Source organism: Giraffa tippelskirchi, chromosome X (genome assembly GCF_054371585.1).
Source record: "Giraffa tippelskirchi isolate mGirTip1 chromosome X, T2T-mGirTip1v1.2.pri, whole genome shotgun sequence".
In the NCBI taxonomy this organism is placed as follows: domain Eukaryota; kingdom Metazoa; phylum Chordata; class Mammalia; order Artiodactyla; family Giraffidae; genus Giraffa; species Giraffa tippelskirchi.
Genome location: NC_137289.1, coordinates 52,283,710 through 52,306,386, shown reverse-complemented (window position 1 = coordinate 52,306,386; position 22,677 = coordinate 52,283,710). Strand labels below are relative to the sequence as shown.

The 22,677-nt window shown below is 40.1% G+C and overlaps 1 long non-coding RNA gene across 1 annotated transcript in view; it reads left to right on the top strand.

The window, feature by feature from the left end:
* Nucleotides 1-4,495: 4,495 nt before the first annotated feature.
* LOC145535813 (uncharacterized) overlaps nucleotides 4,496-22,677 on the top strand; it is a 32,021-nt gene continuing 13,839 nt past the window's right edge. Inside the window, exons 1-2 of the long non-coding RNA XR_014075499.1 lie at nucleotides 4,496-4,581; nucleotides 5,196-5,370. This is a non-coding gene — a long non-coding RNA (uncharacterized LOC145535813). The remainder of the gene's footprint in view (nucleotides 4,582-5,195; nucleotides 5,371-22,677) is intronic.

The window sequence follows — 22,677 nt, the reverse complement described above, 5'->3', positions numbered from 1 at the left end:
CACTCCCCAGCAGAATGTGAAATTTTTAATACTCCAGATGTAGTTGATCTGTTTGTGTACTGTGGCTGTGGTTCTTTGGAGGTTCACAGACCATTGTGGCTTTTGTTTTTTGGTCTGCACCACACGGTTTGTGGGAATGTGGTTCCCTGATCAGAGATGGAACCCAGGCCCTCAGCAGTAAGAGTGCAGGGTCCTAACCACTGGACTTCCAAGGATTTCCCTCACAAGCCATTGCAATATCTAGGAAATCTGACCCTCAAGAACCCATCTTTGATCCCTTGGGCATGATGTCACCTGTTGAGAATGCATGGTATATTGTGATTAGGGCAAAAGCTGGAATCCCATTCCTCCTACATCCATCCCACGATCCACATTCAAAACATGTCATGATCAGATGCCAGGCCTCGATGGACCATCCATGGAACCACCCCAAGCATTGATATGGAGCCGTGCTCAAGTCCCTACTCTTGGAGGGACCTGTAGACCTCCAACCTCATCCTTTTCTGGGAGAAATCTCACTTCCTTCTAAATTACCTGAAATGTCCTTTCTCCCAACCAGGTATCCTGCCAGGCTCCTCTATCGAAGGGATTATCCAAGCAAGAATACTGGAGTGGGTTGCCATGGCCTCCTCCAGGGGATCTTCCTGACCCAGGGATCAAACCTGCATCTCCTGTGTCTCTTGCATTGCAGGTGGATTCATTACTAGCTGAGCCATCAGGGAAGCCCAGTCATTTCCAAATGTGTTCACAAAGGACAAAAGAAACACTGGCTTCAGAGAACTTCTGCTTCCAGCTCTGGTATAAATCTCCCATGCAGCAGGGGGCAGGAGCCCAAGGCCTGGCTTCCTGCTGCAGTGAGAGTAAGCACAGGGAGAACAAAGATTAACCACCTCGGAAGTACATGTCCTGATACCTTTGCTAAAGCTCTGCCACCAGCAACCAAAGGTGCCCAGGCTGCCAGGTCCCACTCCTGGCTCTGGCAGTTGGCATGGGGAGCAACTTCTTGTCCATTTTTCTCTGTGCTCAGGAGCACATGTTTTGGAGTCACACACATCCACAAAGAGATGATAATGACACCTCACTAGTGGGGATGTTGTGATATGAAATCCAGTCACTAACATGAAGAACCTAAATCTGGGCCCCTCTAAACAATCTGCCTCATAAATAGTAGCTCTTTCTTTTGTTGATTAGAGAACTTACGTGGTCCTGACCTGCCCCTTCAGTCAGGGTCCCTTACCCAGATTGCAGGTCAGAATCACCCTGGGGATCTTTTTCTAAACCCTCATATGAATTTCCCTTGTTGGTGTAAATAGGGCTTCTGTATCAAAAGCCATTCAACTTATTCAGGCATAATGACATGGGCTTTAAGAAATACCTATGCCCATTTGGCACCAATAGTGTATGATATTGTCCATTTCCCCTTCATTCTACCAGCATCAGTCATTAGCAGCTTTTGTCTTTACTCCCATATATGATCTCTTCCTTTTTCCCAGACAAGTCCCAGTGGAAGAGTCACCTCAGAAGGTATGTCCTTAAACTTATAGATTCACACGCTTCTTTGCTAGGGTTGCCAGATTTAGCAAAAAAACACACAGGATGCCCAGTTGTACTTGAACTTCAGATGAACAAAGAAATATTTCATGCAAAAAATCTACACTAAAAATATTTGTTGTTTATTTTAAATTCAAATTTAAATGGTTTAAGTATAATCCAGTAACCCTACAAATGGAGTGATCAGGAGGAGAACCAAGATGCTCCTGTCAACAGCCCCAGCTGAGTCTCCAGCAGAAGCCAGCACCAATGCTCATCCATGTGAATGAGCTTTCTTGGATGTACTAGCCTAGTGGAGCCTCCAGCTGACAACAGTGACAGGTGAGACTCCACATGGAGCAGAAAACCACCCAGCTGAACCCAGTCAACCCACAGTATCCTGAGAGATTAAAAAATGGCTTTTGATTTGGTGGTGTTTGTCAAACAGAAATGGATATCTGAGCCATCTGGTTTTGGTGATTTCTCTTTTTCTACAGTTTGTAACCATTAGATAAGACAGGGATTTGCTGATCTTTGAAGGTTTGGTAGGATTTCATAATTTTGGCTATAGTCTGTGTGTGGATTTATATGTGGGGATAGTTTTTGAACATTTCCTCAATTCCTTTTTGGATTCCCAGGATAAATTTTCATGATGTATGATTTTCATCATACTCTTGGAATTTTAGAAATTTTTTTTCAATTCCCTTGCCCAGACAAGGCTTTGCTGCAGTCATGTTTGTGAAGGGAAGAAGAGCGTATTGCTGCAAACTGCTCCCTGAGATGCATAGAAAGCCATATCCTCAGAAGATGGCTTGGTGAGTACACAGTCAGAACAAGCAGTATTTACCCGTTTTGAGAAGAGTTTCTCAAAGAAGATGTCCTGAAACACTTTCTCCTGCTACAAGGATAGACATGCAAGGAAGCCAGTCTTCTTGAGTACGCATAGGACGCCTTCACTAGAATGCAGAGAGATATGCATTGCAGTCCCGGTCCTTTCGGACTGTCCTGATACATCAGTGCAGGGTGGATAAATCTGTGCAGCTCTGGGGTTCATCAATATGAAGCCCACTTGCCTCATGTGAAATATGAAAAGGAACAAAGTTGATATATTTTTTAAATTTTTCATATTTCCTAATTGGTTTAGAGTCATGATGTGGAAGAGTGTATTTTCAGGGCCTGTTAACAACTCAACCATTTTGGAGCAAAACCATAGGAATAGTTTGGGAGTCAGTGAGACAGAAAAGAGGAGAAGAGCTGTAGATCTGTTTGTAGACCCACTTCTGAGGGCAGAGCAAACATGTGCTCTATAAGGGCAGCTTGCTTCAAGAGCTTTGATGGGAGAGGGCCTCTGCTGTGCAACTTGTTTGTTCATCCAACCTCACTAATCAGGGAAGTGATTCTCTCGGTGGAGGGGTGAGTGTATAGAGAGGTCACATGGGTTTGGTCCGGCCTGTTCCTCTATGGTGAAAGAAAATATCAGGAATGGTGGATAAAAATTCCCCAGGAAAAACCAATGTATGGTTTAAATGACTTAGTTTTCTGCCTACTAAATGTTCTAGGTTTGCCTCCCTGACATCACTCTGAGATTTCTTCACTGACATTTTTCTGTATGTATCTAGATCATTCAGTCATATGACCAGAGACAGTTTGTTTCTTTGCAGATGGCTAACTGCTTAGTATGGACTGTGATAGTACACGTTCACCCTCAGAGGGAGGGTAACTCATCTCCCAGATCCCTAGGGTATTTCCCTGCATCTCCATGTTCTAATAATACATTCCTGGTGGTGGTTTAGTCACTAAGTTGTCTCTGCCTCTTGCGACCCCATTGTCTGTAGCCTGCCAGGCTCCTTTGTCCATGGATTTCCCATGCTAGAATACTGGAGTAGATTTCCTTCTCCGGGAGATCTTCCTGACCCAGGAATCGAAACCCTCTATTCCTCCCCTACATTGTTGCAGGCAGATTCTTTTACCTCTGCGCCACCCGGGAAGCCCTGTACTGTCTCTTTAAGAAAGTGAAATTGAAGTCGCTCAGTCTTTTCCAATTCTTTGCTACCCATGGACTGTAGCCTGCCAGGTTTTTCTGTCCATGGGATTTCCCAGGCAAGAATACTGGACTGGGTTGCCATTTCCTTCTCCAGGGGATCTTCCCAACCTAGGGATCGAACCCAGGTCTCCCACATTGTGGGCTGACTCTTTACTGTCTGAGCCAGCAGGGAATCCCCTACCGTCTCTTTAGTTCAGTTCGGTTAAGTCGCTCAGTCTTATCCGACTCTGTGACACCATGGACCGCAGCACGCCAGGCCTCCCCGTCCAGCACCATCTCCTGGAACTTGCTCAAAATCATGTCCATTGAGTTGGTGATGCCATCCAACCATCTTATCCTCTGTCGTCCCCTTCTCCTCCCGCCTTCAATCTTTCCCAATGGAAAATGGTATTTTCCATTGAGTCAGTTCTTCGCATCAGGTAGCCAAAGAATTGAAGTTTCAGCTTCAGCATCAGTCCTCCCAATGAATATTCAGGACTGATTTCCTTTAGGATTGACTGGTTGGATCTCCTTGCAGTCCAAGGGACTCTCAAGAATGTTCTCCAACACAGCAGCTCAAAAGCATCAATTCTTCGGGGCTCAGTTTTTTTTTTTTTATTGTTCAACTCTCACATCCATACATGACTACTGAAAAAACCGTAACTAGACGGACAGCCGCAACAATCTCTTTAAAGCAAACGCAATTTCTGACCACAAGCACATATTTTGTCCCACAAAACTACAGATTTTTGCTAGTTGCTGGGGTCCCAGTCTAGTGGCTCTAATGAGTATGTTTCCTCAGTTGCAGCCTGAAGAGCTGAGGTGTTTTACTTTAAGCTTAAGATAAGGAAGTGCTGGACGGTGGGAGGGTATTGGTATTTAAGGTGGTGGAGGATCTGCCTGCGCCTGGCGGTTGCTATAGAAACGTGACGTCAGCAAGGCGCCCTTGACGACATTTTAATGGAGACAGAAGCACCTGGCGAGGAGAGCAAGTTTCGCCTTCAGTTGTTTGGAACTGAGTTGGGAGGGTGAGTACCTACGGTGGGTGCTGGACCGCCTTGGGGGTGTGGGGAGACAAGGGGATCCACACTCTAGTCGCCGCTTTCCCGCTTTGGGTCTCGGTGCCCCGCTGTCTCGTAGGTAAAGCACTGGGGTCCTGCCCGGCCCCGTGAGTGCGGTGTCCTGCTCCAAGGGTGTCCTGGAGCCCTTTCCTCCTAAATGCAGGAGCGCGGGAGCTGAGACTGGTAGCGACTCTCTGAGCCTCAGCTTTCCCCTCTGTAAAATGGGGTAAGAATGCTTTCCCCTCTGTAAAATGGGGTAAGAATGCTTTCCCCACAGGATCGCTGAGAACGTTCAGTGATAACACATGAGGAAGCCTATGGCCCTGTGGTTATTGCGGGATCATGAACGTCTTTATGAATTCAGGCCACTTTTTATTCCGTTTCCACTTTGTTGTTAAGGGATAGATGAGAAAAGGAGAAGAAAAAGTCCGTGGTGGGAAGCTCGTTGTAACATCCGGTTGTTAAGATCACTACCCAATTGTTTCAATGTCATTGTCACAACCCAGTGCCTAGCACGGTGCGGAGCACACAGTTACACCAGTAAACCATGGTGATTGCTGGATGTGTCTCTCCCTGCGCAGCCCTCCTGCCGGTGGCCTTGCTCATATCAGGTGTCTGAAGGAGACAGCTTCTGAGGATCAGTGTCCTGGTGGCTGATGGAACTTCTACTGCAGGTTAAAGTCCAGCAGGCCTTCGGAGACCCCAACACTTCACATCTTCAGTTGGATATGACGCCTGACTCAAATGAGTTCATAGGTATGATAAAAGTATGTTGTGGGATATCTCTGTAAGGTTCACAGACTAGCCTAAAAATAGCTACTTTGATCTCATAGGAAAGAGTTGAAAAGTGGGAATGCATTCCATCAGCTGCTACATGCTTTTCAGTCACCCTTGAGGCCCATCTGAGAGAAGCCTTTTTTTCTTTTTTGTGCTGAAAAGCAATTGTTTGTCCAACTGGGAAGGCAGTTGGTCTTTAACATTCATTTGTAGTAAATAGACTTAAATAAATAAATATATCTTATAAATAATAATAATCACTGATTCCCTTGTGTCTCTTATATGGGTATGCAAATATGCAGTAGTTAGAACTTTCTAATAATTTGACATTGTAATGTAGATTGTTCTCTGCTGCAAATAGGTTTTTTTCCCCTTTTATAATGACATGTTTTTTTTAAAAAAACAGACAATTTCCAAGTGCTAGTTTAAAATGTCAGCCATAGAATTTATTGTTTAAAAACAAGCATTTTTACTTTTTTAGAGTTTGTCCTAACAATGATACTCAGCCACATTCCCTGAAATAACCAATTCCTGTTAAATATCATTATGATTTCCCTGGGATGTAATATTTTTATTTCTGTACTTCAGAAAGAAATGAACATTTAGTTTACCCTAATATTTGGGTATATTTTATTGCACATGATTATTTTGGTTATATGGAGCATGACTAATTTGATAAGATATAATGTGGATCTGTTAATACTACAAGAGCACAATTGTAAGAATTTTTCACCTGATTAATTGCATCAGAATTATGAATATATAAATATATTTCAAATATTTTATTGAGGTATGGTCAACATGCAATATACTGTGCATATTTAAAGTATATGCTCTAAGTTTTGATATATGTATGCACCTTTGAATCTAATACTACAGTCAAGATAATGAACATATCTATCATCTCAAAAAGCTTCCTTGTGATCTTAGGTAATCGGCCCACCAAGCTCTCTTCTGCCTCTCTCTCTACTTCAAACTTCCTCATTCATAGGCTTCCACTGACTTTTGTCACTATAGATTAACTTTCCTTTCCTGTAATGTGGAACTATCCCATTATTTGGATATATAACAGTTTGTTCTGTCCATTCACCTGTTAATGGATATTTGGGTTGTTTCCAATTTGGGTCTCTTGGAAATAAACCTTCTGTGAGCATTTGTATATAATTCTTTCCTGGGACATATATTTTCTCTTTCTATGTAAGTACTTACAAGTGTAATGATTGGTAAAATTGGTAGTTGTAAAATTAACTATGTAAGAAACTGCTAAACTTTTTTCCTAAGTAGTCAGAGCATTTTTCATTGCCACCAGCAGTGTACGAGATACGAGAGTTCCATCTTCCACAACCTTGACAATATTTGGTATGGTCATTCTTTTTAATTTTGAACTTTCTCAGAGGGGTGTAGTGATTTCTTATAGTTTTTACTTATATTTTCCTAATGACTAATGATGATGAGCATCTTTTCATGTGCTTGTTTGACAGGTGTATATCGTAGGTGAAGTATCTGTTCAAATCTTCTGTCCACTTATTTATTGAAGTGTCTGTTTTCTACTGACCTCTGAGATTTTTAATTCTGAATAGCTGATCTGTGAATTACAAATATTTTCTCTCATTCACTCAATGGCTTGTCTTTTTATTCTCTCAACAGTGTTCTTAGAAGAACATAAGTTTTAATTTTGTGGAAATTCAGTGCATCAATTTGTTCATTTATGGTTTTGAATTTGCTTTTGATGTCATATCTAAGAAATCTTTACGAAACCTAAGGGCAGAAGAATTTTCTACTGTAATTTTTCTAGAATGTTAAAATAGTTTTAGCTTTTATGTTTACATCAGTCATTCTTTTTGAGTTAACTTTTGTATGTAGTACATTATATGGATCAAAGTTCACACTCAGATGCTCAGTCATGTCTATCTCTTTGCGACCCCAGTGGACCGTAGCCTGCCAGGCTCCTCTCTTCATGGGATTTCCCAGGCAAGAATATGGAGTGGGGTGCCATTTTCTCCTTCAGTGAATCTTCCCTACACAGGGATCTATGCCGCGTCTCTTGCATCTCCTGCATTAGGAGGTGGATTCTTCACCACTAGTGCCACCTGGGAAGCCCCAGCGATCAGTTTATGGTGCCTATGACTATCTATGTCCCAGTACCATTTGTTGAGTAGACTCCTTTTTCCGCTCAATTGCGTTTGTAGCTTTGTTGAAAATCAGTTGCCCATATATATGTGGGTCTATTTCTAGAATTTTAATTTTGTTACTTTGATATACATTCCTACCTTCATCCCAATACCACAGTGCCTTGATTACTATAGATTTATGAGTTTTGAAATAAGATAGTGCTTATCCTCCAGCTTTTTTCTTTTCAAAGTTGCTTTTTGTAGACTAAGCCCTTTGCATTTCAATGACTTTTTAGAATAACCTTGTCAATTTCTTTTTAAAAAATGAGCACTTGGATTTTTATTGGGATTGCAAGGAATCTATAGATCAGTTTGGGAAGAACAGCCATCTTCACAATACTGAGTCCTCTGACCCAGGAGGATGATATATCCCTTCATTTGTTTAGGCCTGCTTTAATTTTCTCAGCAATGTTTTATAGTGTTCAGATTTTAGGCCTTGCATGTTTGTGGGCACAGATGTACAATATAGGTTATCTTTATGTAGTTCATACTTGTTGATGCTGTTGTCATGGGAATAATTTTTATTATAATTTCCAGGTATTATATTTTCACTGAACGTGTCAGTAGCTGACTATTGCTGGGAAATCTTTTTGGTTGAAAGCACAGGTTACTCTAGGATGGAAAAGATACTTGAGTTTTAATACCTATATTAGTCAGAGTTCTCAAAGAGAACCAATTGGATGTATATAGAGAGAGATCTATTTTAAGGAAGTGACATTAGTTTGTGGAGTCTGATGGGGGAAGCTGAAAGACTGGAGACTCAGGAAGGACTTTTAGTTGGAATCTGGAGGTAGTCTGCTGGTGAATCATGAGAAGCTGATGCTGTAGATAAAGTCCAAAGGAGGGAATTCCCTGGCAGTCCAGGGTTAGGACTCCGCACTTTCACTGCTGAGGGCCTACATTCAATCCCTGGTCAGGGAACTAAGATCTCATGAGCCTCTTGGCAGCATGGCCAAAAAGAAGAAGAAAAAAATCCAAAGGAGCTTAATTGTGAACCCATGTGGGAAAACAGTCTGTGGTTGCAGGTGGGAAGGGAGGACCAGGTATTTTTGAGTAATTATATTAACAGAGACACACTAGCTATGAGAGACCTGTGTATGGCAGACGTTAAATTAATAGTACACTAATGTCAGATGTGTAGGTCAGGATTTTTCCAAGGGTGGTCCATAGACAACTTCATCAAAACTGTCCAAGGGTGCCTGTTGAAACAGCTGATTTCTTGGCTCACCTTGGGTCTGCTGTATCTAAATTAGGGAGGTAGATTGGGAGGGTGTGTATGTGTTGAATAATTTCTCCTGTTGGTTGTGATATCATCCAAGTTGGAAAAGCACTGCTGTGCCTTTGCAAGAAGGTGGTGTTAAAATTTTGAATCCTTTAATGTATAATTTTGGTGTCAACTTCTCCCTCCTACAACTCAAATTTAAATATCTGCATTTGATCCCAGTAGGTAGAAAAGTCCCACAAAGGTCCACATAGTCAAAGCTGTAGTTTTTCCAATATTCATGTATGGATGTGAGAGTTGGACTATAAAGATGGCCGAGTCCTGAAAAATTGATGCTTTTGAACTGTGGTGCTGGATAAGACTCTTGAGAATCCCTTGGACAGCAAAGAGATCAAACCAGTCAATCCTAAAGGAAAGTAACTCTGAATATTTATTGGAAAGACTGATGCTGAAGTTGAAGCTCCAATACTCTGGCCACCTGATGCAAAGAGCCAATTCATTGGAAAAGACCCTGATGCTGGGAAAGACTGAGGTCAGGAGAAGAAGGAGGTGACAGAGGATGAAGATGATTGGATGACATCGACTCAATGGACATGAGTTTGAGCAAGCTCTGGAGGTAATGAAGGACAGGAAAGCCTGGTGTGCTATAGTCCGTGGCGTCACAAAGAGTGGCACACAACTGAGCAACTGAACAACAACAACAAGGGTAAAAAAGGGAACAATTCTTACTTTTCAGTAATACTTCTTCAGTATTTTATATGGGAGGGAGTGCAGTAGTTTCCCAAGGCTGCCATAAGTACCACAAGCTGGGTGGCTTAAACAATAGAAATGTATCATCTCACAGTTCTAGAGGCGAGAAGCTTGAAATCATTGTGTTAAAAGGGCCATGCACCCTCTGGACCAGTTGGGGAATCTGTCTAAGCTTCTTCCTAGCTTCTGGTGGTAATCTTTGCATTTCTTGGCTTGGCGCTGTATAACTCCAACCTCTGCTTGCGTCATCACGTGATGTTATCCCTGTTCTGTCTTCATGCGGCTGTCTTATAAGGACACCAGTGACGTTGTTTTAGGGACCACCCTACTCCAGTATCGGAGAAGGCAATGGCACCCCACTCCAGTACTCTTGCCTGGAAGATCCCATGGACGGAGGAGCCTGGTGGGCTGCAGTCCATGGGGTCGCGAAGAGTCAGATACGACTGAGAGACTTTACTTTCACTTTTCACTTTCCTGCATTGGAGAAGGAAATGACACCCCACTCCAGTGTTCTTGCCTGGAGAATCCCAGGGACGGGGGAGCCTGGTTGGCTGCCGTCTATGGGGTTGCACAGAGTTGGACATGACTGAAGCAACTTAGCAGCAGAAGCAGCAGCAGCTACTCCAGTATGACCTCATCTTAACTAACTACATCTGCAACAGCCATAGTTCCAAGTAAGGTTATGTTCAGGGGCACTGGGAATTAAGACTTCAACATATCTTTTTGAGGTGACATTTCAACCTGTCACACTCACTGAAACTAGTTTCTGGGGATGCGACACAGTGAATAAGAAAGGGCAGTATCCCTAGAGCTTTTACTCTAGTTTGAGAAACTGGCAATAAGCAGGGAAACAGATCAATAAGCTGGACTATTTTGTATGGGAATAAATGCTTACAACAAAATAAAATCCATTAGTAGAAAATTACAAGGACAGGGATTGTTGTAGACACAGTTGTCAGTGAAGCTCTTTCTTAGGACGTGATATTCAAGTTGAGTCCAAATGACAAGTTTTATTACAGACAAATGGAAACTTTTCATAAAAATATCAAAACTTGCATGTCCTTATGAAAATTCTAGCATTTATTGAGCTGATATTGTGTGCCTCATGCTGTTCTAAGTATTTGCGTGTATTAATTAATTCTCAAAGCAACAACCCATGAGGTAAAGACAGTTCTTCTTAAAGGATGATACTGAGGCCCAGAGAGGTTCTTTCATTATCTCATGGTTCAGAAAGAGCCAGCTATCCCAAGGTCTTGGCAGTTGAATTTTTAAAATTAGGTAATTCCTCACCATTTATCCTTGTAGAAACCAAAACACAAGGCAATATTTTTTACTTTGAACTTCTTTCTTCCATGATCAGTTCTGTATAATTGCTGTTTTGCAGATGAGGCACTTGAGTGACTATGAGGTGAAGTAAAAGTGTTCAAATTCATACCGTTTTATAAGTGGTAGAATGACGGTTTGGACCTGGTCTGTCTCCAGAGCCCACACTCCTCGCCATTATACTTAGGACGAAGAAAGAGACTTTTGTTGAACTATGTCAGACCCTGTTAAGTGTTGTTAGGTGAAAACTATGCTTTGGTAGGCATTCTTGCATATACAGAGTGTATTTATTTAACAAAAATGTGAAGATAATGATTGTAAAAATTAGAAGGTAATATTCATCACAGTTTCTATGCATTAAACAATTTGGTATTTTCCATCTTTCTCCTTTTTGTTGTTCTTATAGATATGTGGTAGCAACTCATTATGGTTTTAAGCTTAATTGCTCTGAAATCTTGATCTCTTTTCATCCAAATGTCCTTTTTTAAATCTCCATTTATTTACTTAACAAACTGGATCTTTTTCCTGTGGAGTCAGCATTCTGGATTACGCTGATTATGTCTCTATTATGCTGTTGGTTCTATTCTTCTGGCTCATCTTATTTCCTTTAAATTGGTAATTACTGTACATATAGAGGCTTGCTTAGATTCAGATTTGTGGAAAGAGTACCTGAGATGTGGTGGTATACTTCCTATAGCCCTATATCAGGAGCCTCTTCATTTCTGTCCTTCCTCCTCTGTCCTTGAGACTGATCACTGGGTCCAGGTGTTGTCAGTCTGATCCATCTATTATGACATTTTCCATCTGCCTTTTAACTCATGTTTTCTTAGCCTCTTAAGATGATGACCTCGATCTATATTTCATTAATGCTTGCAAATTGTCAGGATACATTTAACAGGAGGCTTCCTGTGTGCTGTTTTCAGTCTTGCATGAATTCTATGTTCCTTAACAGCACCTGAATACAGGTGCCAGAGAGCTGGCAAGCCGGCTTTCGGGGATAATAGAAATTCGTGTATCTCATTCATTTGGAAATTCCATACGGTGAACAGCAGCCATTTACAAGTCTCCTCCTTTCTGATATGTAAAGTAACTTTTACAACCCCCTCTCTTGAGACTGATTCTAGCCTCTGGCTTTCTAGATGACTTGTTAGATTTTTGATCCCTGTCTCTGCTAAAAAGGGCTATCTTGTAAGAGAGTATATATATGCCCACAATATGTTGAGTAAACGCCTCTGTTCCATTAGAGCACTGGTTCCCGTGTCTTTCCTCATTTTCTCTCTCTCTCTCCTCTGTCCCCTTCATGTGGCTCAGCCTCTTTTCTTCCTTCTTCCACTTTCTTATCAGTCGACTCTGTACCCCCAAGTTCCGGTCCATTAAAGGACCACAACAGCAAATGGTAATATTTTAATTCTATAATTTCTTTTCCATTTATTAGCTGGAATTCTTTTATAAGACAAGCTTCCTCTCATCAACTATGAGGTAACACTGATGTCTGGTTGACACAGAAGAGAAAAATTAATGCTTAATTCTTTTGCAGTATTTCTACTTTTCAAGATGGTGAGTTTTTTCTGTGGGATCCTCCAAAGGTGAAACTTGAGTTGTTTTTTGTTTTTTTTTTTCTTTTAGAGTGTCATCATATGCTCTAGATGTTTATATACTTGATGTTTTAATCCATTGCAGGTATTAACATTTTCGATGTTCAAATTGTTCTATTTTTGGACTGTGAGAGCCTTTTGGTTGGCTTCTGAGTCTTTAGGGTGACTGTTGTCTCCTTGATATGTGTTCTAGTATGAGAGTTTGGTTCAGACTCATCTGCTACAATCCCCACTTAGTCCCGGAATCAGCCTTTTCTCCAAAGAATGCCTGTTCCTTTTAGTGTGAAATGTGTCTAAATTCAATCTGAGCAAGTAGAGTGGCTCTTTGCTACTGGGTTCGTCATTGTTTCTTGTCTTTGTCAGTACCTGGAGTCAGTAATTATGTATTGTATTTTTAATGAGAATATATATCATCTTCCATCCTGAGCTGCTGCTCTGTCATCTTACAGGTAATCACTTTTATGAATTTGAGTTTTAACTTTCAATTTTAAAAAATATAATCAATTACAATATATATATTTATTTCTTCCCATATTGCAAGGTGGGTTCTTAACCACTGGACCACCAGAGAAGTCCCTAACTCACATTTAATAAAGAAATGTGATGTAGATTCAGGAGTAAGCAGGAAATGAAAACTACCTATATGTCCTTTCAGTCTCTTTATACACATATTATTGAGAAGGAAATGGCAGTCCACTCCAGTTTTCTTGCCTGGGGCATTCCATGGACAGAGGAGCCAGCAGACTACAGTCCATAGGGTTACAAAGAGTCAGACATGACTAAGCAACTATCACTCGAACACTCACATACACACTATGAATTCTTTAAAGAGCATTGAGGTCATACAACAGTTAATTTTTATAATCTGCTTTAAAGGAAACTTTTTGTTTCTATTTCTAAAAATTGTCTCTTCACTGGAAAAAATAACCCATGGAAAATGAAGAGAGATGCCTCTAAGTAGATGTGTGTGACCATATAGTGGGTCATCTAGGAAATGGCATATTGATACCTACCTCACAGATCTGTTGGGAGGAATAATGAACAAACCGATAGAAGATATCAGTTTTTCAATATTGTAAAATTTCAACAAATATATGTATAGTTTCTCCTGTGTTCTCCCCCAAGAAAAGACATGACTTAAATAAGAAGAGCTCATAGAGATCATTTGGATTTGAAGAAGGAGAAAGGGAATGTATATGTTATGAATGTTATGCCATGTATATTCTCTTTCAGAGCTTCTATAGCTTCTAAAATGGACACATCCATTTTCTCAGTTTCTGTGCTGTAGGAGGCACTAAGGGAATCAGCAGATGCTATTTTTAGTCACTTTTTATCTGCCATGTTCAGTCTTAGAGTTGCCAGGTCTCAGCTAGCTCTAAACAGTGTCTCAGTACCTCCTGAATATAAAACATCTCTTTGTCCAGGCCTAGTTTTCTGTCTTTCATTCACACTGTCGCTCAGCTATGCCTGTACATCCAGAACCTAGGTGAAAGATGACATGATTAGAGGTAGTCCTCCTGTGTTCAGGCTAACACTCAGATCCCTCAGTTGGCTTGAGCATGTATCCCATTTTGAATTTTTTTGAAGTGCTGGGCTTTTGTATATTTTCCTTTTCTTTTATTATTTTTAGTTGCATAAAGAAGGTACTTTTTTTCTTTTCCTTTCCTTTTTTTCTCTTTTCCTTTTTTCTAGCGATGAAGTTGCAATTTTATTTTTAATATTTATTTATTTATTTGTCTGTGTTGGGTCTCAGATGTGGCATGTGGGATCTTTATTGTGGCACGTGGGCTCTTCATTGCAGCTTCTCTCTATTTGTGGCATGCAGGCTTAGTTGCCCCCATGGCATGTGGGGGTCTTAGTTTCCTGACCACAGATCAGACTCACATCCTCTGCATTGGAAGGTGGATTCTTAACCATTGGGTCATCAGGGAAGTCCCAGGAAGGTACTTTAAAGTTATTTCATTCTCACATGTTGATTGTGCCTGGGGACTTTGTCTGATTGAAACTGTGACTAAACTTTCCCCCTGAATCCTGTTGTTTAAGCATTCTCCCCTCGGGTTGCTGTGGGGCTGGGTGATATCATGCAGACCCTCATGTTTTCCTTTCCCTTGGAGCTCACTCCTTGGCTAACTGGTGGTTAAAACCATGGCTTGCTCTTAGCTCAAGGGGCTTTAATTGTCAGAGTACAGAAGGAAGCATCTTGTGAAGCTGCTTTCATCTCACAATCTTCACTAAAATCCTGGGAAGTGTAGATGTCATCGGACTGCTGAATGTAAGCTTTGTTTGAGAGACATGATCGCCATTCCTTTAGGCATGTCTAATTCTCTTGACATTGCCCAACTGGGAATGTCATGTGGTAGATTCAAAAATTAGTTTCTGAGACCACCTGTTATCTAATTTCTGTGGCTTCGGGATTCCCCATCTTGACACTGACCCACTTTCTTATGGGAAGGGCTAGGGATATTTATTCTTACTATATTCTGCACTTCCAAAACCGAGCACTTTTGTTATAGATAAAACTGGGTAGACAACGCACGAAGGGAAAAAAAGTCATTAAAATTCTTAAAGGTCTATTTCTTTGGATAAGAACTGTCTACATTTGACTACATTTTTTTTTCCAGAAATTGTACTATGCCAGTATAATTATGCATTTTTAAGAATAGCAATGATGTAAAATCCTTCTTACGGTTTTATAAGCTACTTTTTTATGACAAACACCATAGGCCAATTCAAGCCAATCAGTATAAGCTCACAGAATAAAAAAAAATGATCCTGTAATTTCTACTGATCCATTTCAGTATGATAATAATGATAAGAATCGTTCATATTTACTCCTGACTTCTTCACTAGCTAACACTGTTGTGCCTGTGCAACCTACACTTAGTCTTTTCTTCCTCACCACAGCCTATGAGGAGGAGCTACTGTTGCCTGACTTTATGTTTTTTCTTTTTTTTGGCTGCACCATGGGGCATGTGGGATCCTTAGTTCCCAGACCACGGATGAAACCTGCAAAATACGGAGTCTTAACCACTGGACCACTAGGGAAGCCCGTGTTGCTGGACTTTAACCATCAGGAAAGTGAGGCACAGTGAGGGCAGGGCTAGCCAGTCACAAGACTAAGATGTGAACAGATTCTGTGTGGTCTCTGAGCCCCACATGTAACCAGTACACACTACTGCTTCTCACCTGTTAAGACCCTCAGCCTCATTGTTCATCAGGGCACAGCAAAACTAATCAAACTGAGGGACAACACTTTTTCCCCACTTAAATAGGTAGGAATTTAAAATACTGATAGTAAGTAGTATGGTTTGGAATTTGGGGAATTGTGTCCTGTTATACTGTGGAATGAGCTCCCCAACATCTTATTCTCCCTTCCTGTGCCTCAGGGATGGTCCTGTTCTAAATTTATGGCTCTCTTGTAGGCAGAGCAGAGATTGCTTGTGTTTCTCAGTGATTTTATTATTTTCTGTATTTACAAGATTAACACAGGTTTATAGGTTAAAAAATGGAACATATAGATGGAAACAAAATAAAAATACCCTAAATATAGCACTCAAAGATAATCCTTGCTAATGTTTTCATCTGGGTTATATGTTCCCCAAAGCTTTCTTATATGGGAATATGTGTATTCATTCATGTGCAGATGCATTCATATGCTCTGTACAAAAGGTAAGACCTCATTTTAGATTTTTAATCTACTTATATCACTGTAGTGGGTTGAATTATATTCCCCAACAAGATATATCCAAGCCTTAACCCATACCTGTGAATGCAACCATATTTAGAAGTGTGGTCTGAGCATATGTAATTGAGATGAGTTCATATTGAATTTAGAGTGGTCCCTAAAACCAATGACCGGTGTCCTTATAAGAGAAAGGAGAGGGTGATTTCACACACACAAGGAAGAAGGCCATGTAAAGAAAGATGGAGGCGAAGACTGGCATTTGCTGCCCTAGTATGGCCCTTTCAGTACCCTACTTTTGGACTCTAGTCTCCAGAAGTGAGAGAGGAAAAAAGTTCCCTTGTTTTAAGCCATGAATTTCATGGTTTTTTTTTTTTTATGGCCAGTTCAGAAAAGTATAAAAGTTAATGTGCAGGAGCCACGTCATCTCAGATTTAACCATTGACTTTCCCCATATTTTCCTCTTATTTCCACTTCAGAGTTAGTAAGCTCTAATGGAATAGTATGGGTTTCAAGTTCAATATATATTTACTGATTAGTGTATGAATGAGTGATACAAAGAAATGGTAGTATTAGGAAACTAACACACTCAGTAAAAACATCCGTCAAATGTCACTGAATATGAATAAAAATCAGTGTAAACCCTATTTTTCCACAACTGCCAGGATAGTAGTATCAATAAAGATAGACAAAACAAAATACAAAATTGGCTAAAATTGTATTTGTACCAAGTCCTTTTTATGTATCATATGCCAAGTCCTATTCATGTATCAGTTCTTCAGTGCTCACTGCACCTCTATGAGGTAGAAGCAATTGCTTATCCTCATTTTATAGATAAAAAACTGTGAAACAGAGAAAATAAAGATTTGGCCCAGGACTGCACACTTAGGCAGCAGGTCAGCTTGGGTTTGAACCCAGCACCTCCTGCTCCAGAGCCTGGGAAACTGTTGAAGATTTTATATTAAGCAATAGGAGCAATGTGTGCAAACAAGCATATTTTATATGGTTATTAAAAGAACTTTCAGGATGTTAACATATTTATACAAAATATCTGAACATAGTGACAAAAAGGAGACTTGTGACCTTGGTGAGAGCACATTCATTGCAATTATGGGGACAGAAACTACAGTGCAGTAAGGTAAGGGGTCGGTAGAAAGAGAAACATATTAAAAATCGAATGCGGAAATGCTTTCTGGAACTTTGATGTTGAAGGGTGGGGGAGAAAAGAGAGAGAGAGAAGGCTTGTGATTGTATGGGGATGAGAGGTACAAACAGGGATTAAAAAAAATCTCTTTCACTTCTTAAAAGTACGAAGTCAATTTGCTGGAGCCATGTCACCTCAGAGTAACCACTGACTTTTCTCATATTTTCCTCTTATTTCCTCTTTAGAGTTAATGTTTTGTTCAGTTCAGTTCAGTAACTTAGTCCTGTCCGACTCTTTGCAACCCCATGGACTGCAGCACACCAGGCTTCCATATTCATCACCAGCTCCTGGACCATGCTCAAACTCATGTCCATTGAGTCAGTGATGCCATCCAACCATCTCATCCTCTGTTGCCCCTTCTCCTCCTGCCTTCAATCTTTCCCAGCATCAGGGTCTTTTCAAATGAGTCAGTTCTTCGCATCAGGTGGCCAAAGTATTGAAGCTTCAGCATCAGTCCTTCCAATGAATATTCAGGACTGATCTCCTTGAGGATGGACTGGTTGGATCTCCTTGCAGTCCAAGGGACTCTCAAGAGTCTTCTCCAACACCACAGTTCAAAAGCATCAATTCTTCGGCACTCAGCTTTCTTTATAGTCCAACTCGCACATCCATACATGACTACTAGAAAAACCATAGCTTTGACTACCTGGACATTTGTCGGCAAAGTAATGTCTCTGTCCAGTTTGGTCATAAATTTTCTTCCAAGGAGCAAGTGTCTTTAGATTTCATGGCTGCAGTCACCATCTGCAGTGATTTTGGAGCCCAAGAAAATAGCCTGGCACTGTTTCCATTGTTTACCCATCTATTTGCCATGAAGTGGTGGGACCAGATGCCATGATCTTCATTTTCTGAATGTTGAGTTTTAAGCCAGCTTTTTCATTCTCCTCTTTTACTTTCATCAAGAGGCTCTTCAGTTCCTCTTCACTTTCTGCCATAAGGGTGGTGTCATCTGAATCTCTGAGGTTATTGACATTTTTCCCGGCAATCTTGATTCCAGCTTGTACTTCATCCAGCATAATTTGCACTCTGCATATAAGTTAAGTATAAGTTAAATAAGTTAAATAAGGAGGGTGATAATATACAACCTTGACATTCTCCTTTCCTGATTTGGAACCAGTTTGTTGTTCCATGTCCAGTTCTAACTGTTACTTCTTGACCTGCATACAGATTTCTCAGGAGGCAGGTCAGGTGGTCTGGCATTCCCATCTCTTTAAGAATTTTCCACAGTTTGTTGTGATCCACACAGTCAAAGGCTTTGGCGTAGCCAATAAAGCAAAAGTTGATGTTTTTCTGGGACTCTCGCTTTTTCTGTGATCCAACAGATGTTAGTAATTTGATCTCTGGTTCCTCTGCCTTTTCTAATTCCACCTTGAACATCTGGAAGTTCACAGTTCATATACTGTTGAAGCCTGGCTTGGAGAATTTTGAGCATTATTTGCTAGTATGTGAGATGAGTACAATTATGCAGTAGTTTGAACATTCTTTGGCATTGCCTTTCTTTGGGATTGCAGTGAAAACTGACCTTTCCAGTCCTATAGCCACTGCTGTGTTTTCCCAATTTGCTGGCATATTGAGTGCAACACTTTAACAGCATCATCTTTTAGGATATGAAATAGCTTAACTGAAATTCCATCACCTCCATTAGCTTTGTTTGTAGTGATGCTTCCTAAGGCCCACTTGACTTCACATTCCAGAATGTCTGGCTCTAGGTGAGTGATTACATCATCGTGATTATCTGGGTCATGAAGATCTTTTTTGCATAGTTCTTCTGTGTATTCTTGCTACCTCTTCTTAACATCTTCTGCTTCTGTTAGGTCCATACCATTTCTGTCCTTTATTGTGCCCATCTTTGCATGAAATGTTCCCTTGGTATCTCTAATTTTCTTGAAGATATCTCAAGTCTTTCCCATTCTATTGTTTTCCTCTCTTTTTTTGCATTGATCACTGAGAAAGGCTTTCTTATCTCTGTTTGGTATTTTTTTGAACTCTGCATTCAAATGGGTATATCTTTCCTTTTCTCCTTTGCCTTTCACTTCTTTTCTTTTCTCAGCTATTCATAAGGCCTCCTCAGACAGCCATTTTGCCTTTTTGCACTTCTTCTTCTTGGGGATGGTCTTGATCACTGCCTCCTGTACAATGTCATGAACCTCCATCCATAGTTCTTCAGGCACTCTGTCTATCAGATCTAATCCCTTGAATATTTGTCACTTCCACTGCTTAATTGACTATGCCGAAGCCTTTGAGTGTGTGGATCACAACAAACTGTGGAAAATTCTTAAAGAGATGAGAATACCAGACCACCTTACCTGGCTCCTGAGAATTCTGTATGCAGGTCAAAAAGCAACAGTTAGGACTAGAAATGGAACAACAGAATGGTTCCAAATCGGGAAAGGAGTATGTCAAGGCTGTATATTGTCACCCTGCTTATTTAACTTATGTGCAGAGTACATCATGAGAAATGCTGGGCTGGATGAAGCACAAGCTGGAATCAAGATTGCCAGGAGTTATATCAATAACCTTAGATATGCAGATGACACTATACTTATGGGAGAAAGCAAAGAACTAAAGAGCCTTCTGATGAAAGTGGAAGAGAGTGAAAAAGTTGGTTTAAAACTCAACATTCAGAAAATCAAGATCATGGCCTCTGGTCCCATTACTTCATGGCAAATAGATTGGGAAACAGTGGAAACAGTTCCAGATTTAATTTTGGGGGGCTCCAAAGTCACTGCAGATGGTGATTGCAGCCATAAAATTAAAAGATGCTTGCTCCTTGGAAGAAAAGTTATGAGCAACCTGGACAACATATTAAAAAGCAGAGATATTTCTTTGCTGACAAAGGTCCACCTAATTAAAGCTATGGTTTTTCCAGTAGTCATGTATGGATGTGAGAGTTGGACTATAAAGAAAGCTGAGTGCTGAAGAATTGATGCTTTTGAACTGTGGTGTTGGAAGACTCTTGAGAGTCCCTTGGACTTGCAAGGAGATCCAACCATTCCATCCTAAAGGAAATCAGCCCTGAATATTCATTGGAAGGACTGAAGCTGAAGCTGAAACTCCAATACTTTGGCCACCTGATGCGAAGAACTGACTCATTTGAAAAGACCCTGATGCTGGGAAAGTTTGAAGGTGGGAGGAGAAGGGGATAACAGAGGATGAGATGGTTGGATCCATCACCAACTCAATGGGCATAAGTTTGAGTAAACTCCAGGAGTTTTTGATGGACAGGGAGGCCTGGTGTGCTGCAGTCCATGGGGTCACAGAGTGTCCAACACGGCTGACAGACTGGACTGACTGAACTGTATAATTGTAAGGGATTTGATTTAGGTCATACCTGAATGGTCTAGTGGTTTTCTCTACTTTCTTCAATTTAAGTCTGAATTTAGAAAGGTGTTAGAAAGTGTGTTAGAAAGTGTTCTAGTTTAGGACCTTTTGACATGGTGTTAGATAGTGTTCTAATTTCAGTCTTTTACACGTGGTTGACCAGTTTTCCCAGCACCACTTGTTAAAGAGATTGTCTTTTCTCCATTGTATATTTGTGCCTCATTTGTCAAATATTAGGTGTCCATAGGTGCGTGGGTTTATCTCTGAGCTTTCTATAGTGTTCTATTGATCAATATTCTGTCTTTGTGCCAATACCATACTCTCTTGATGACTGTAGCTTTGTAGTAGAGCCTGAAGTCAGGAAGGTTGATTACTCTAGTTCCATTCTTCTTTCTCAAGAATCCTTTGGCTATTCAAGGTTTGTTATGTTTCCATACGAATTGTGAAATTATTTGTTCTAGTTCTGTGAAGAATACCATTGATAGCTTGATAGGGATTGCATTCAATCTATAGATTGTTTTGGGTAATATACTTATTTTAAATTTATTGATTTTTCAATCCATGAATATGGTATATTTTTCCATCTATTTACTCATCTTTGATTTTTTTCATCAGTGTTTTATATTTTTCTACATATAGGTCTTTTGTTTTTTTAGGTAAATTTATTCCTAAGTATTTTATTCTTTTCGTTGCAATGGTGAATGGAATTGTTCCTTAATTTCTCTTTCTGTTTTTCATTGTCAGTGTATAGAAATGCAAAGGATTTCTGTATATTAATTTTATATCCTTCAAATTTACTATATTCATTGATTAGCTCTAGTGATTTTCTGGTGGTATCTTTACAGTTTTCTATGTAGAAGATCATGTCATCTGCAAACAGTGAGAATTTTACTTCTTTTCCAATCTGGATTCCTTTTATTTCTTTTTGTTCTCTGACTGCTGTGGCTAGGACTTCCAAAACTTTGTTGAATAGTAGTGGTAAGAGTTGGCACCCTTGTCTCTTTGCTGATTTTAGAGGAAATGCTTTCAATTTTTTGCCATTGAGAATAATATTTGCTGTAGGTTTGTCATATATGGCTTTTATTAGTTAAGGTATGTTCTTTCTGTGCCTGCTTTCTGAAGAGTATCTTTCAATTTATTAATAGGGTGTGTCACATTGATTGATTTGTGAATAGGGAAGAATCTTTGCATCCCTGGGATAAAGCCCACTTAGTCATGATGTACAATCTTTTTAATATGTTGTTGGATTCTGTTTGCTAGAATTTTATTGAGGATTTTTGCATCTATATTCATCAGTGATATTGCCCAGTAGTTTTTTTTTTTTTTTTTGGTGGCACATTTGTCTGGTTGTGGTATTAGAGTGATGGTGGCCTCATAGAATGAGTTTGAGAGTTTACCTACCTGTGCAATTTTCTGGAAGAGTTTGAGTAGGATAGGTGTTAGCTCTTCTGTAAAGTTTTGGTAGAATTCACCTGTGAAGCCATCTGGCCCTGGGCTTTTGTTTTTTGGAAGATTTTTGATTACAGTTTTGATTTCCATGCTTGTGATGGGTCTGTTAAGATTTTCTATTTCTTCCTGATTCAGTTTTGAAAGGGTATACTTTTCTAACAATTTGTCCATTTCTTCCAAGTTGTCCATTTTATTGGCATCTAATTACTCATAGTAGTCTCTTAAGATCTTTTGTATTTCTGGGTTTTCTGTTGTGATTTTTCCACTTTGATTTCTAATTTTCTTGATTTGCTTCTGCTCCCTTTTTTTCTTGATGAGTCTGGCTAATGGTTTGTCTATTTTATTTATCTTCTTAAAGAACCAGCTTTTAGTTTTGTTGATCTTTGCTCTAGTCTCTTTCATGTCTTTTTCATTCATTTCTGCTCTGATTTTTATGATTTCTTTCCTTCTACTAACCTTGGGGTTCTTCTACTCTTCTTTTTCTTGTTGCTTTAGGTGTAAATTTAGGTTGTTCATTTGATATTTCTCTTGTTTCCTGAGGTAGGTTTGTATAGCTATGAACCTCCCTC